The following is a 17,333-nucleotide window of genomic DNA, read 5'->3' on the forward strand; positions in this document are numbered from 1 at the left end:
CTGTTTCCTGGCTCGTCCATCCTCCCATGGGTTCCCCTAGGGTGGAAACAGTGACTCTGTGAATGAGCACTTCAGGTTTAAGAAGGATCCCACTTAGGCACAGGCTCCGTGGGAAAGGGGCATGAGATCATTTTGTTCCCATGTTAGTTGCTGAAACCCTTTGTTTTTCTGGAATTGGCTGGCCTTTACTTTTCCTGAGCGCTGGGCGATAGTTTCCCTGTAAGCTATTGTTTTGAGTCTATCAAGAATGTTGGGCTCGCATGCATATGTGTCCTCGTGTGTATATTTACACACACACTTTTTAAATTGCAGACTTGAGCTAGGGGAGGAGCAGAAGAGACATAGCAAGAGATGAGAGACGACAGTATTCCCTTTCTTAGGCACATGCTACTGTGAGTCCGTCCTGCACAGTGTATGGGTGCAGGCTCTCCCAAACTGGGTTAAAACGTTGTTTGATGTCGTGGTGTCAACGTTTGGCAGTTGTAACTAAAAAATGATAGCTTTGTCTGCTAGTAAGATTACCTCAGAAAAGGGTCTTTTTGGAATGGCATGCTCCTGCTCAGATTATTAGGCAAGGAGCATACTTTCCTTATTTGGTTGAGATAGTATTGGTAAGTGTGTGGGAAGGGCTAGGAACCGAGATGCACTGCTCATGGCTCCACACACTGTCCACCTCTTTTTCTGGCCAGTGGATGTCTTGACCACTCACTGAATGAGCAGAGTTCTCACAAGGAGGGTAGAGTAATGAGGCACCTGAAGGAGAAGGTGTAAGGCACCACGGCCTCTGTATCCAGCTGAGGAAGGAGGTGGCCAAACGTTCCTCTGAGTTCTGCATACGTGTCTGGGCTTCGCTTCTTCCTTAGCAGTTCAGGAAGACTTACTGAGATTGTTGACAGTAACAGAATGTGCCCCAGGCCTGCCAAGCATGGAAGAGGAAAGACCAATGAGTTCGCAGAAACACAACACCAGCTTTTCCCAGAGTGACGGGCAGCATCGGGGCTCAGCTTGGAATACAGGGCTGTCCCAGGGCGTGGACATTTTTTTTTTAAAAAACAAGATGTATTTATAGATAGTGCCCCAGGGGCCACAGCTGGTAACTATTCCCTGGCAGGCCGCACCCTCAGACAAGCCCTGGGCTCGCTGCAGTTTCACTGCTGTCTTGAGCTGGGTCTGAGATGACAAGTCCTGGAGGTCCTTGTCACCGACCTGAATCTCTCTGTAAGGAAGATTGCTTTACTCTGTGACATACATAGAGAAGAATATGTGAAATGTATGGGAATAGTTTGAACATCTGGGAAGCCAACAACCAGGCTAAGAAATCAACATTACGAATATCTTAAATGTCTTAGACGCTCCACCTCGCCTCAGAGTTGTGATAAGCATCTCAATTTTTCATTTTAACTGAGCCTTGGTACCTATGTTTGTGTTCCTAAACAACGCAGATGTTTGATATTGTTTTTGTTTTGAAAAGCTGAGTACCAAGCACAAACACGGCTTTGGGAAGGTCCCTGTTGAAACTGGTGAAGGCTCCCAGGCACAGCCTAGGGCTCTAGAACAGTTATTAACATTGCTGGCTGCAGAGTCATACTCTCCACCGTAAGAGCTACATGAAGCCAATTTTCTCGCTGGTCCTTGCCCTTGTGTATCTCTTTGTAAATGGCATTGCCACTCACGACCCTCTTCACCAAGGGCTTGTAGAAAGTTCAGAGAGCAAGATAAAAAGGGACTCCTATTATATTAATTAAGCCGGGGTCCTTAACCAGAGGTACAGAGAGATTTCAGGGGACTCTGAACCCTCTGAAACTGAATCTATTATGTTCTTCTTCTGGGGGAGAGGGTCCATCATATTTCCAGAGGGGTTTATGGACCCTCCTTCCCTGTAAGAATAAGAAAAAATGTGGCCAATATGGTAGGTTGTGTTTTGTTGTTGTTGTTGTTTTTTTAAAAATTTTTTTTTTTGGCAGTACACGGGCCTCTCACTGTTGTGGCCTCTCCTGTTGCGGGGCACAGGCTCCGGACGCGCAGGCTCAGCAGCCATGGTTCATGGGCCTAGCAGCTCTGCGGCACGTGGGATCTTCCCGGATCAGGGCACAAACCCGTGTCCCCTGCATTGGCAGGCGCACTCTCAACCACTGCGCCACCAGGGAAGCCCTTGTTTATTTTTTAAAATGAATCCTGGGACTGTTGAATTCCTTGAAATGTGTGTGAGTCCGCTTGTGTGCGAGTCTGTGCTGGCTTTTTACCTGTGAGCATGCTTGACTTTGGAAAGGGAAAGTTGTGCCCTGGACTGTCCAGGGCAGAATCCTTGACGATTCTGTGGGTGGCCTAGCAGGCTTTGCATTTTCTCTGAAATCTGCATCTTTTACTCTTGACCCAGAGTAACTGAAATGCTAAAAGGGGGGAAAAAAACTGGAATGGTTGCTGTAGTTTCGAAACAAATGACCTCACTGCCTAAATTCCACTTCATGCAAAAGAAACCCTAACTTTCCCCCTTATAAATAATAATGGACCTTTGGGGAAACAGATACAAATACCCATTTAGCGCGGGTGGGGGCAGATTTGTCACTGCTGAAGGAAACTCCCTGGAAACAGAATATGACTATTGTTACACCAACTTTGTAGTTACTTCCTAAGAGATGGCAATTTAAATTTATCATGACTGACATTCACTTCTTCAAAGTAGGCGAGTAATTACGCTTTGTATAAGCTGACTTAATGGGAGGTACTTTCAGCTTGTTCCAGCAATGTAGGGGAATTTCAGAATTCTCTAGCTGAAGAGTTGAGTCTTATTTCATCTCTGCTCTTTCGTGGATGAGTTGATGGAAGACGTGCAAGGTTAGGTGTGATCTGCCCAAGGTTGCATTGATTTGTCAGGGTCACCTGGAACTAGAACCCCAGGGGAAGAGGTAACTATTTACATGATTATGGCTTAAATATATAATTAGATGATGATTCATTAAAAAAAAAATAACCAGAAGGGTCATTTTCTAAAGACTCAGCATTTTGATCATTCATTTCATTTTAACAAAATGACCAATGACAAGTGTTAGCCCCCCATATCTTTGAAATGTACCACTTCTTGTGGTCTCCAGGCATTTCCCTGGAGGGTTCTGGTCTCTTGGGTCTGTAAACCTGATGTATGGAGAAGGTGCTTTTGTTTTGGTTCTGTGCTGTTTATATCTCATAAATTCAGAATTTTTAGGTCTTGAGGTTTTCCTCCACAGTTTTTAGATTTTTCTTCTTGTACTCAAATCTGAACAGTCCTGAGGTTTTTCTTTCTCTCTTTTTCTTTTGTCTTTGAAGAAAACCAGGAGTTTCAGTTTGGCTCTTCAAAGTCCTTGGGGATTAAAGAGAGAGAACTAGGGGAACGATTAAGAGTTGTCTCTTCTCCTCTGTTAAGAGCCAGAACGAATAAGAACAACATTTATTTAGAACCTGAGTTTCTTGAAGGAAGGTAATTTACAGGTAAACTTAAGCTCTTTATAGACTTGATTCTGACATTCCCTTCCTGGACTCGCCATCACATGCTGCTGATTTTGGACAAGGCCTGTCTCTTCTGAGTCTTGGCTTTTCTCATCTGTAAAGGGAGGGGTTGGGCCTGATTATCTCCAAGGGAGCTTTGCAGCCGTACGTCTGGACTCCACACTGGGGGATTTGCAGAGAGGCTGTTGTGGAGCTGCTGCTGGTGACATGGTGCTTCTCCCGACATTGTGGGCAGAAGAGTTGCCATCTGTGTCAATGCACAGTGCTCTGAGACCACTGGCTCCGCGTGGCGTTTTCCTTTTCTGCTCTCTTTAGAATCTGAAGCCCGTCGGTGTCATTCAACACTGGGACAGTGTTGCTTCCCCACTAACGTGGCCGCCTGTACTGACTCGTGTCATTTGTCTCTTTTTTTGCCAGCGTGCTGCTGCAGGGTAACATCTGGACTGGGCTCCTGGACCCTTGGATGTTCGGCTGCCCGCAAGTTCCTGGATCGACTTGGTGAAAAGGGTGAGAAATCTCCATGTTTCAACTTTGGAATCCGAGGGCTGGAGGGGTAGTGGCTAGGGAACAAAGTCTAGCTGGTGGACCACCTCCCTCTGCAGACCTCCTCTGGCACGCCCACCTTCAGGAGCCTTAGAGATGGCAGCTGTGACTCCAGACACAGCCTTTCTGCCCCAACGGTCATATGGTCGGGGGCCTTCTGAATCTGCCTCCTGAGAGCTGCTTTGTAGAGCCCAACTTACCAGTCTTGATTCTCTATCCCTGCTGGCCTACAGGCCGAGACTCTTTTTTTTTTTTTTTTTTGTGGTACGCGGGCCTCTCACTATTGTGGCCTCTCCCGTTGCGGAGCACAGGCTCCGGACGCACAGGCTCAGCGGCCATGGCTCACGGGCCCAGCTGCTCTGCGGCATGTGGGATCTTCCCGGACTGGGGCACGAACCCGTGTCCCCTGCATCGGCAGGCGGACTCTCAACCACTGCGCCACCAGGGAAGCCCCCGAGACTCTTTATGGTGGCAAGTGCAGGTGCTGATCCTTGCGGCTGACATCCTCTTCCCCAGGGCCTCCTCATCCATCACACCTGAGCCTCACGCTGCCCCTGGTGTGAACCCCTTTTATTTTTAATTTATTTTTTTGGCTGTACCACATAGCTTGCGGGATATTCCCCGACCAGGGATTGAACCTGGGCCACCACGGTGAAAGCCCGGAATCCTAACCACTAGGCAACCAGGGAAGTCTGCAAACCCCTTTTGGAGAGGCCTCCTCTGACCACCTCATTATAGACTCCTTCCCCCTACCCCCAAGTGTTCTGTCTCTTCCTCTCTCAGGCCCTTGCGTGCACCTTTCTTTGCACTTAACACAGGACAGGCCTCTTCAGTCACTCGGTAGACCACCCATTCATCCGTTCATTCGTTCAACAAATATTGATTAACTACCGTGTGCCGGTGGCTAAGGTTGGCACAGTCTGTGCTCTCGTGGAACTTCCATGAAGAAAGAAAAAGACCAAGTGAAAACCTAAGTAAATGATCACAGTCCTGTCTGGGTAGACGGCTTTGTTCTAAATACTGTCAAGCCCCTGGGGATCTAGTTAAACTGCAGACGCCGATGGGGTGGGTCTGGGTGGAGCCTGCGAGCCTGTGCTTCTGTCAAGGTCCAGGCGATGCCGAAGCTGCTGGTTTGTAGCTCACACTTGGAGAAGTAAGGTCTAAGGATCCTGACGCCCCTGAGACTTGTCCTCGAGTGTGACTCTTGGCGAACTGCCTGAGGCATGTGCCTGTAAAGCCCCCAGAGACCCGGCGGGAGTTTATCTGGTGGGTCCGTCTCCCTCAGCTGTGTGAGGCTGAGTGGTGTGAAATACGAGCCCTACCAGAGAGTATGGGAGCCTGTTACCCTCCCCAGTGTCTGTGAGCTCGTACCTTGTTACTGTGTGTCGCGGTGTTGTCGATGAAATCCTCCCTTAAATACGATGCTTTTCAGATTCTTGAGGTGGAATCCCGTGAGGTCTCTGCAGTGTGCCTATTTTGAAGTCAGCATTTCTGAAAACACTGAGGCTGTTTCTTGTTTTTAAGAGCAGACTGCCTCAGCTGGGCTAATGTGGCACTTTAAGTGGGTTGTTGAGAAGTGAGAGACTATATTGGAAGCGGAGAACTGACCACAGAAAGAGCAGGCAGAGCGAGGGTTCGAGGGGCTGGCAGGGGGGCTTAGGGCACTGATGCCAAAGGGGGCGTCTTGAGTCCAGCTGGTGAATTGGCCCCTGGGGTGTTCTCTCGAGATGCCGGTGTGGTGTTGCCGGCTCAGCACTGCTGTACTGCCGCAGTCAAGCCTTTCAGAAGTCATGTTTAGTTTTTACAAGGAGCCAGATGGATTCTCCACTAGTTAATAGTTCTGGTGGCCATTGATGGAGCACTTATGACATACTAGGTTTTGGGCAAAGCACTTGGCACATGGCCCGGTGCCTTTAACCTTCCCGATGGCTCACGAGGCAGGTAGTCACCTTTTTACAGAGGACAAGATTGAGGTCAGGGGTGACCCACTTGCCCGGGGTCACACAGCAAGTAGGCTCAGGATCCGGCCTGGTCTGTCAGCCCTTGGGCAGGGCCTTTTCTCCTCTTGCTTTTACCACCTGGATCATGACTAGAGAGAGGATTTTACTGCTGGTGGCAAGAGTGGTTTGCTGATTATTTGTGTTACTTTTCTTCCGTCTTGCCCTCATCATACCCCCGGGTATGGCGCGTCCCTGTGTGTCAGCGTCTGTAGCACTTTCTTCCCTTGAGTTAGAGGAGGAGCTTGGCCAGTGTGGGGCAGAAATGAACAGGGAAGAGAAAGGTACATTTTGGAGGCTGACGTTTCGCCCCACCCTCGCTAGCTTCTGCCAGCCTCCCTGGGGACAGGTCTCTAGGGGGCCTGCAATGGCTGCCTGTGACCCCGAGAGTCAGGGCTACACCTTAGTCCTTGATGGTTCACAGCTGGAGGCAGAAGGTGAGGAGTCAGGTTGATGGCATTGTTTTTGAAGACCATTTTCTGGCCACTTCATGGGATTCCTGTATCTGACCATTTCCAAATAACCTTGTTCTGCTCAGGGTTATTTTGTGTACTCTGTATCAGATACACAATTCTAGAGCTTCATGGGTTTTAAGTTTTGAACTAGGTTCCTTGATTTTGGTTTCATATATATGCTGAGTGCGTGTATACACTGAGCCACTCACCAGGTGCAGAATTAAGTTGAATCCATGTAACTAGGCTTCCGAGGCAAGGTGTGCACTCTGATTCTCACGTTTTAGGCAACGCAGGAACCGTACTATTAGGCGTGTGTTGCAAACTCAGTGTTACTAAGTCCGTGCGCATCCCTACCCACGGGAGTGGTAGGGTGGGCCCACCCATGTAAACATGGAATTGGATCTTAAAAGCAGCGCCTTTTCACTTCTTTAGGCTTTTGCATCCAGAGTTAAGGATTTGGAGCTGGTGGGAACTGGATTCACCTCCCAGATCCATAGTGAGTAAACTTGTGCCCGTATATGTTTACCTGGGCCTCAATTTCTCATACAGGCACCAATGTCTAGTGGGTTCTGTTTTCTGGGCCTGATTCCTCAACAGTGAAAGGAAGGAGGTGAGTTTTACCTGGTTTTAGATATGATATCCTTGGAGCACTGCATACTCATCCTGGCCATGCGGTCTTCAATGACTGGCTGAAGTGCCCCTTTCCCCCTGTGTCTGGCTTCATTCCCTCCAGTTGAGCTCTTTGCCCATGTCTGAAGCCAATTTCTTGGTCTGTAGAAATGAGCCCCTTGAGGACAGGGATTATGCTTCATCCAGCCTGTATCCGGGGGCCCAGCGCTCAGCCTTGGGCTCAGTAAACATTTGTTAAATGAACCCAACAGTGTAATTTCCTTCTTCCATTGGCTTATCTAAAGCCAGTGTATCAGAAGAGCAGTGACTTAAGTACTGCTGATGAATCCCTGAGCAAACAGGGTGGTGGTAACAGTGGTCAAATGGGTCTCTGGTAATTATAGGCCTTCACAGGTAAACACAACGGTAGGTGTTACCTTGCCTTTTGTGAACTTCAGAAGGCCTCCTCTCTGGGGTCTCCAATTGTTTTTAGTAATGGGAGAGAGCAAATGGGGTGGAAGAGGTTGAATGTGTGTCTAAAAAAAGTACTTTTCTGTAACAGCTTTTGTTTGTAAAGTAAAAGTATATTTTCAAGAGATACGTTACAAAACTAACTTGCAACCTGTTGATATTAAAGAAGAAAAGGAAACGATTTATTAGAAGGGAAGAGAGTAGCTTCCCCCACAGAGTCTTTGCCAAAGTGTCCAGCCTTTTGGGCCTGTGTTTCATGCTGTAGGGTTACCAGACTTGGGACTGTCTCCCCTCGCTGTGAATTTTTTTTTTTAAAGTACATCTGGTACAATGTGACAAATTTTAGGATGCCAGGGGATGGAGATGCAGGCCCCTCCCCGCTTCAAATGCAGGGATAAACAGTATTCGGATACTCTGTGATTTGCCATCCTTGTTTCTTGCCTCTGCTTCAATGCAGGAGTCTGTCAATCCCTGTCATTCAAAATATCCCAGCCTTAGAGCCACTATTGCTCACAGGGCACTTGGGGTTGGGGGACACAGAAGGATTTTGCCTGCAGCCTATGGCCGAGTACCCCTACCCAGCAAACCGGGATGTTCTAATCCATTGTATTACCTTGTCTGAAATTGTGGGTCCATGGTGACATCCGATCCCAACCCTTTTCCTCACTTGGGACCCTCAGAGGCATGTTTCTCTTTATTAAAAAAAGAAAAGCCTGAAAAGCAAGGTTTCTAATTAAAGGAATGACTGACTGGGGATTTGGTAGTTTTTACACCTTTTTCCTCCTCACAGAGAGCTCTTACCTGGTTTAAGAACGGTAAAGGATACTGTTGACATCGTTTAGTTTTTGTGAGAAGGGACAATATTTTCAAGGTGGTAGCAGGACTCTCTATAACGTACTCATGACCCTTTGTGTGTGAGAAAGCATATTTTTTAAAAACAAAATGAATATCGTCTAATAATGTTCTGTGTAATGTATTTTAAAAACTAACATCGTGGACATTGATCCCCTGCTAAAAAGAAATCTATTCCATATGGAAAGACTGCATATTATTTCTTTCTGTTAACTTTTCATGGAAAAAGTATGTAACAGTTAAGTTGCGTGACCTTTCATCCTCCTGTTGCTGGCTGGGCTTCTTACCCTCCCTCTCCCCAGTTTTTTTCTTTTGGGTAATATCGCAATGAGCATTTTTGTAACATTTATTTATAGACCATATGGGCGCTTCTGTAGAATTTTGAGGTCAAAAGATATGCACCCTTACAAATTCACCTTTATTTATTTACTTATTTATTTGAACCCCGGAAGCTGGCAGTTTATTTTAAACAAGGTAAGATATGGAGTCACAAGTCCCAGTCCTGCCTCAAACAATTTGTACTGGACTTTCCTGGGCACCATATGTCTTTCAAGTAAATGAGCTTCTGAGGCAACAGAGAAGCAATAGAGAAAACCAAGCATAAAAATTCACCTTTAAAAAGATGATATACTTAGGTTCCCAATGACCTGAGGTCTGTCACTAGTACAGAATGTTGTTAATCTTAAATTTTTGTCATTTTGAAAGCTAAATATATAGAAGACTCCAAAAAAATATGGCCCTGGCAGGTCTGGGGGTTCATAGGGCTTCAAACAAAGTCTAACTAGCGGGGCTTGCCAGGATGCCCTCTCTGGTTCTGTGTTTCAGCCTTCGAGGCCTCGTCTCTGGACTTACCCTGTCCTCTCCACGGGCTCCTTTTCTCTACATCCCTCCCGTTCTTGATTAGACCCAGTGGTGCCGAGTGTTGATAGATACTCAGGAGCGTGTGTTCAAGCACGTGGGTGAGGGAAGTTGTGGGTCAGGCTGGAGGTGGCTTCTTGCTGCCCAGGCAGCTGTGGCCTCACTTCCTTCTCCAGTTCCCCACCTCTGTTCCTGCTCAGGGGGAAGCTCCTTGGCACACTTACTGTCGATGGCCATGCCAGGCTGTCTGCAGCCGGGGTCTCCCAGGCACCCAGAATTGCTCTGTGACATTTCAGGGGCACGTTTCTCCAATGCAGTCATGGTTCCTCTTTGTCACTCAGCAGGCGTCTGTGGCAGGTCTTGTATTTAACAGGAGTGTGGATGATGACAGGATGAGAAAAGGCTGATAAAATTCCCTGTAGGTGAGCTTTGCTGGTCTTCCCACCCAAGAACAGACTTCTTTCCTTTTGTATAGCAGCCGGCACCCTGTCTGGCTGATTCCTGCACCCTGGTGCTCAGGACAGACTCCCTTTTGGGCCAGGACCATTTCCAGTACAAGTCCCTGGTACCTAAATACTCTTTGCTTTAGAGGTGATGCTCTCTATCTCTGGATAGCTCTCCTGGGCAGCCCACCTGGTGGGCTTCAGTTTTGAGTAGATGCAACGAAGATCATCAAAAGGAATGACAGCTCTTTTCTCCTGGGTCTGTCTTGGTTGGCTTTGACTTCTTGCCCCTGGAACTGCACTTGCACGGGGCACACACACTCTCCAGCTGTTGATAGAAGGAAGAAGTGGAAGCTCCAAATAGTCTCTGCCCCCAAACCTACCATCTTAACAGCCACGGGGTTCGGCATGGGCCTTACGAGCAAGACTGAATCATAGTTAGGACAATAGCTGTTTTCCCCAGATGTTTTTTTCAATGGAAATATTTCAGTGGTAAACAAAATACCCTCAGACGTCCTCCTGAGAGCAGAGGCAGTCAGTTAAGTAGCTCCCATGATGTAGCTGGAGCGCATCACTGAACCCACTTGGCAGTGTGTCCTTTGGCCAGCTGCATGGCTCCCAGGAGATGCAAGGGCAGTTGCATGGGGAAGATGTTAGGGAGGAGGGCAGGGGGTGATCCTTGTGCAGCAGCTGAATTTCCAGGGCTGGGTTTGGGCTTTGCTGCCTTGAGGTCCCAATCCACCTGCTGCTGCTTGGACTTGCAGTGGTGAGCATGACTCAGAAATCTGGAAGGGGTCCGTGACTTCACTCCTGGATCAGAGGCAGCGCGAAAGCCCTCCGGGGTGGGCGTGGCTGCTGGAGGAGCGTCCACTGATGAAGTGGATGCGATGTGGGTGCTGGTGTTCTGGGTCCCTGGGGTTTGCCAGTTACTTAGGAACTTGGGAGACATTTTTATTACTAAAAAAAGAAAGAGCTGTGGTGGCAAAGTACTGTCCAAAACAAGGGCAGATGACACTAAATGAGTTCAGTCTGACATGGAGGTCGTTGGTTTTGTGAATTACTTACCTTTAGAGATCTCATGGTCCAGGGCCAAGCTTTTTCCAGGGGTGCCCCAGGGGCTTCTAGGAGTTTAAGAGGTGGACTGTAGGCTCCACTAATCCCACTTCTCAGAAAGGATGAAAACCCACTCATTTCCAGATGAGGGAAATAAGGTCTGAATTAGTTTTATATTGCCGCTGACACAGATGACTGCAAACACAGTGACTTAAAATACCATAAATCTGTTTTATCTTATGATTCTGTAGATGAGAAGCCTGATACGAGTCTCAGGAGCTAGCATCAAGGGCTCTGTTCCTCCTGGGGGCTCTAGAGGAGAATCCATCTCTTTGCCTTTTCCAGGTTCTAGAGGCCACCTGCTTTCCTTGGCTGGTTTCCTCCATCTTCAAATCCAGCTACATTGTAATCTCCCTCTGACCACAGCTGGGAAAGGTTCTCTGCTTTTAAGAACCCACCTGGATAATCTAGGCAAACTCTCTATCTCAGGTTTCTGAAATTAATCCCATATGCAAAGTCCATTTTGCCATGTAATGTAGCATATGCATAGGTTCTGGAGATGAGGACATAGACAACTTTGGGTACCATTATTCTATCTACACACAGGTCAGACGAGTGTGGTAATTTATCAGGTTTGCATGGAGGTTAGTGGCGCAAGTCAGCCCAAGGATCCACGTTTCCCGACTGGTCAGGGCCCAAGTCTTTTCCGTCCCGCTGTTGGCCACATTGCATTATGCCTGACAGAGGTTGAGTGGTCTCTGTCACAGGCTGTACTCTTCACTGCAGGCAGTCTGTCCCTGGATAAGAGGCGGTGGACATGAGGAGCACAGAGGAGCCACCCTTTCCTATGGGGAAACGGGGCAGCAGCATGGGAGCAAGGGGTGGGTGGCTGCGCTCTCCATGTTACCTTTGTGGGTAGGAGTTCGTGGTGACTCTTAATCCCGTTGTATTGGTAGTCTGTTCTTGTCAAGGCTTCTGTGCCAAGGAACAGAGACACAGGTGAGGTGGCTGAAATGAAGCGGGTGCGGTCTGTGGAGCTGTTCAGTACAGCTCCGCCAACCTTTATTGAGGACTTGGTGTGTACCTGAGAGGTACCCACCAATGCACTCGTCCATGCTCTGAGAAGCAGCTCTGGGATGTTTCTGTCCAGTGCCACCACATTCCTCCTTATCATAGACCGGATCTGCTCTTCTGTCCACACTTCCTATGGAGACCTCATACCTGAAGCTTCCCTCTGTTCTGCTCAGCGCCTCACAGCTTCCTGGCTCAGTCTGTGTGTCTCAATTTCTGATTCCTGGGGGATGAATCTGAATGGCTGAGCTCGGCCAGGTGTTGACTTGGGGGTGGAAGAGGGGGCACGGTCACCTGGGTCTGTGGGTGAGCAGATGGTGACAGGTGAGTTTACTATGCAGTGGGGGCCTTGCCTTATTCAGCCGATGTTACTGTGGAAATGCTTTGCAAGTTGAATTTGAATTCATTTTAATAGACTTTATTTTAAAATAATCTCAGACATAGAGAAAAGTTGCCAGAATACAAAGAACTCCTATATAGCCTAAGCTTAATTCATCAATTATGAATATTTTGCCACGTTTGCTTTATCGTTCTCCATTGCGTATTATCTTTTTCGAACCGTTTGGAAGTTACACACGTCATGCCACTTGACCCCTAAATAGCTTCAGCATGTCTTTCCCAAGAACAAGGACATTCCTCTTTGTAATTACAGTTCAATTAGTAAAAACAGGACAAACGACATGGACTTACTATTATTGAATATACAATTCATACCCAAATTTTGCCACTTATGACAATAACGTCCTGTACAGCCATTCTTCCCCTGACCTAGGATTCCATCCAGGATCACGCACATTTTATTCAGTTGTCACGTCTCTGTCATCCCCTTTAACTGGGAATGGTCCCTCTGCCTTTTTTCTTCGTCTCTGATGACATTGCCTTATACTCTTAAAATATGTCCGTTACATCCTAGCAATTTGGATTTGTACGATAATTCCTTACTAGGAGATTCCTCATGATTGGATGAGTTTCTGTCAGAATGCTTAAAAAATGATGTTTTGCATCTTTCTGGGTGTATCACATCAGGAAGTGCATGATGTCATTTTGTCCCCACACTGGTGACCTTAGCTTTGACCCTTTGGTTAATGTGGCGTTGAGCTTGTATAACTTAATCTACATGTCGCAGAGGAGGTGAGCATTTAGAGAGGACCGCCTCCTCCTTTAAAGCTACGTCTGGTTTGCAAGTGCTTTTTGTACATGGGACTTTCCTGAAGCGGGCACCCTTGTTCTCTTCAGGGTGTGCTCCTGAATGTAGGTGGGAGGGCTGATGTCCTCAGAGCCCACAGAGAGGAACAGCTTGCCTGAGGTAGGAACAGAGCATCGTCTCTGCCCTTGCGGCAAGAGTAAGGTCTACCCTGGAGACAGAAGTACAAGAGCCTGTGAACACTGAGGTCCCTTTGACTACATCTGGCTGTCCTGGCTGCCTCCTAGTTATCTAAGAGCAGAAAAGATGGATGAAGATGTGGAGAAATCTCTTCTCTGCATGTGCTTGACAGTTCTCTAAACGCAAAAGATGATTGTCCAGGCTGCTGTCACTGCATTTCTCTTCTGACAATCTCTTCTCTTCTGACATTGGGCTGCCTGGGTTTGGTCGGCTTGCATGATGTTTGCATATCGGGCCTGAAAGCTCCCGGACTGATTATGGGGTTCCTAAGACCTAGGTGGTTGCTCCTGGACCATTATGGGATGATGGGATTCCTTGTAGATGTGATGCTCAAGACTCAGGAGGTTGCCATATGGGAAAGATGTGCTGTTTAGAGCTCTGGACATTTTCAGTTTGATTGTGGTCAGTATTACCTTGATTTAAGCTTCTCAAACTTCTACTTTATGAACTGTTTCTTATTGGACATTTGACCTTGCTGACCCCTAGAGCTGTTGTTCCCACTTCTTATTAGGAAGCAAACAACATGACCACATGCAATCTATTTTAGGGACAGTAAAGTGAAATAAAAAATAGGGGAAAGGTACTTTTAAAAATGAAATATAATACATGATCACAAATACTCATGAGTAACAGTACATCTTGACTCTCCTACCTAGTATGCTGCTAAAATTTGGGGGGAACATATACAGGGGTATGACACAGCCCCTGACCTCAAGGATGTGGCCTTTCTTTTAAAGGGAGTTTTATAAAGATTAAACTGATTTGTGGATTCATTTTTTTTCTCAAATAGTGTTTTGATTTGTTCTGGGTAGTTGTAATGCCTGAACTTATTTGTGGGGTTATCTCTGCATGACTTGGGACACGTTTGTCCATGTCATCAGAGGTTTTGTGACGGCAGGCCTTCACCACGTCCCAGAGACAGCTGGCTGGAAAAATAAATATGTCTGGCCATATATTCCCAGAGGTTGTGCTTATGCCTGAATTTAAGTAAAAATTATAGGCAGCCTTAGGACAACTAGATTTGGAGACATTCCATCTTCCCCAAAAGAATGTTAATAATGTAATTCCTTATCCTGTGCCTTGGTATCAGCAAAAACTTCTTAGAGTTGTGTATGTTCTTAAGTTTTAAAGACACTGATAGATGTCACTTGCTTTTCTACCTATGGAATTTTTGCTTGAGGAAGGGGCTTTGGCCAGGTATGCACCACCTTTTTCACACTGAGTCCTCTGTGGCTAATACTGAAATGCTAGATAAATGTGGTCTGGTGGTGGTCGTGTTGGGGAATAGGTGTTGGGGAGAGTATGAGAAGGGAAGCTGAGGTTGATGGACGAGGGCTAAGATGTCCAGGAAATGTGAAGAATAAGGTTTTGAGAAGAGCTAGAACGAATGAAAACTAAGATGCTGGAAAAGCAGTGGTGCCTCATTTACTTCGGTGTCTTCCAGGAAGGAGGAATTCAGTATGAGCAAGTTAGCTAAATAATTGACGTTTCCCCCAGTTACAGGCGAAACTGTTCTGCTTTTCTTGCAAATGTCTGAAGCACATTATAAACTTCTCCTCTCAAGAAGTAGTAGATAAGTATCATAATTTTATCTTTTTCCCCTTGTGACTCGGAATTCTGTGCTGACTTGAAATACTAGCTACTCTACAGCCTGTTAGGGTACGTGGGTTGTTCCCCTCTCTCTGATATGTCATCTCTCAGTTGACCATCTGCCTCAGGAACCCCTGTCTCTGCGCTGTTCTTATAGTAACATGGCTTCAGGCAGGACTGAAAGGACCCAGGATGTACCCAGTAACCAAGGTTGTATCAGTAGATTCTGGCTCCTAGGAACGGCTCTCTTCCGTGACCTCAAGCACATGGGCTTAGCGATGGTTGTTGAGTTTCTGCTTGGAGGCTTTTTCTCATTGCCCAGGGTTGATGGATGGCTGTTCTGTTCCTGGGTCCTAACTTACAGAGGCATGATGACATGGAGAGGCCAAGGCCATTGAAAGATGATTTTTGTTACGAAAATTTCCTAAGAGGGACCACGCCACCTAGGAGGCCTCAGGGTGGTCAGGAGGCAGAAGACAGGAGGGAGGAGAAAGCCTTGGCCAGAGCCTTTATCGGGGTTTCCACGGGAAAAGCAAGGCAGGGCAGAGTGAACAGTTTCAAACTGGCTAGTTTGAATAATCCTGGTGGGCTTTGGGCAATAGGGGTGGTCTCCAGGTTCCTGGTACCTGGCCCCCTTGGTGTGTGAGAGTTGGATAAAGGAAGTGATGGGGGCGGATAGAGACTGTGGATTGGTTGGCTTGTATATGAGCCATGCTCCTGGCTGAGACTTCGCTGTCTTCTAAGAAGTGGCTGGCCCTGGGAGGGGTGGTCTCCCCCGAGGGTTGTAAAGCCCCAAAGGCCAAAGCATCAAGAATATGGAAAAGAGGAAAATAGTTAATGGAGTTGACCCTGTGATGACGGATGCCACATAGACAAATCCAGAATCTAAGACAACACAGTGATAACAGTGGCCTTGTAAGAGATGGGTCGCGGCTGCCAACTGTCCGACTTCTAGATGGATGTCAGGTTACTTCGGGGTGATTACCACCCTTGGCTTTAACTCTGTAGTGCTTGGAACTTTATGACACTGGGAGCCTCACTTCTCCTTTCTGCTAGAAAGTGGGGTCTTCATCATCAGTTGAGAGTGTATCCTGTGTTCTTGTTCAGGAATGTACTTCAAGGCTGATGAAGCCTCATTTCATGAGGGGGAAATAAATAACCAGCCTCTGAGAACTGGGGTAGGGGAAAGCTGTGTTGGTGGGGAATTTGTTTTCCCCTTAATTTCTGGTATATATGTATATATTTCAATAAATGGCTATATGTCTAACACATTGTCATTTTATGAGCAAGCTAAGTTATCCAAATGCATCTTTCAGCTTTTATTTACTATGTAGGTAATTTGTGCTATTACAGATACATTAGAAAATTCAGATCAGTAAAAGAAAATAAAATTGCCCTCATAATCCTGCTATCTGGAGATATCCTCTTTTATTTTTTTTATCTTACTTCATTTTAAAAATAAATTTATTTATTTATTTTCGGCCACGTTGGATCAAAGCGCATAGGCTTTCTCTAGTTGCGGCGAGCGGGGGTTACTCTTCGTTGCGGTGCACAGGCTTCTCATTGTCGTGGCTTCTTTTTGTTTCAGAGCACAGGCTCTAGGCATGTGGGCTTCAGTAGTTGTGGCTTGCGCGCTCAGTAGTTGTGGCTCGCGGGCTCTAGAGCGCAGGCTCAGTAGTTGTGGCCCACGGGCTCAGTTGCTCTACCGCATGTGGGATTTTCCCGGACCAGGGCTCGAACCCCTGTCCCCTGCACTGGCAGGCATATTCTTAACCACTGCACCACCAGGGAAGTCCCATCTCTGTTTTAAAAGTAATTAATTCTTCAGTATATAACTCTCCTTTTGTAATTTTTTCCAAACATTTTCCTCCATTGCTTCCAGAAATTCTAAATTGTGAAATTTCCAAAAATTGTGAAATTCATAAATGAAAATGTGCAAATAAGGTTTTATTTATTTATTTATATTTTTATTTATTTATTTTTTTTGCTGTATGCGGGCCTCTCAGTGTTGCGGCCTCTCCCGTTGCGGAGCACAGGCTCCAGACGCGCAGGCTCAGCGGCCATGGCTCACGGGCCCAGCCGCTCCGTGGCATGTGGGATCTTCGTGGACCGGGGCACGAACCCGTGTCCCCTGCATCGGCAGGCGGACTCCCAACCACTGCGCCATCAGGGAAGCCCAGGTTTTATTTTGCATTGATCTATGCCAAATAATTGCCTTCTGTTATGGTGGAATTGTTGTAATCACAGAGAACTTTGTCAGTTCTGCAGTCTGTGATGACCCTTGGCAGGTGATCTGAGGTGGTGCTTTGGAAAGTGCAATAGCCCAGCATGATGTTCTGGCCACCTTCTAACTGTGTTACATTGGAGCACTCAGAGTGCTGGTGCAGCCTTCCTGTTGGTCTGGAAGAAGGATTGGAAATCTGGAAATAACTCCTTGCATTTGCCTGTGTGTTCCCTTCTGCCTTCTTTGGAACACTGGGTTAGGATGTTTGTAGCTGGAGACCCAGTTAATGGGTATAACTCA

At 46.9% G+C, this 17,333-nt stretch overlaps 1 protein-coding gene across 3 annotated transcripts in view; it reads left to right on the top strand.

The window, feature by feature from the left end:
- TLN2 (talin 2) overlaps positions 1-17,333 on the top strand; it is a 450,451-nt gene that overhangs the window by 78,846 nt on the left and 354,272 nt on the right. For all 3 annotated transcript variants that reach the window (XM_067749188.1, XM_067749208.1, XM_067749197.1), the window contains exon 2: positions 3,901-3,990. The gene's annotated coding sequence lies outside the window, so the exon portion shown is untranslated. The remainder of the gene's footprint in view (positions 1-3,900; positions 3,991-17,333) is intronic.

This window comes from Pseudorca crassidens, chromosome 1 (genome assembly GCF_039906515.1).
Source record: "Pseudorca crassidens isolate mPseCra1 chromosome 1, mPseCra1.hap1, whole genome shotgun sequence".
NCBI classification, from domain to species: domain Eukaryota; kingdom Metazoa; phylum Chordata; class Mammalia; order Artiodactyla; family Delphinidae; genus Pseudorca; species Pseudorca crassidens.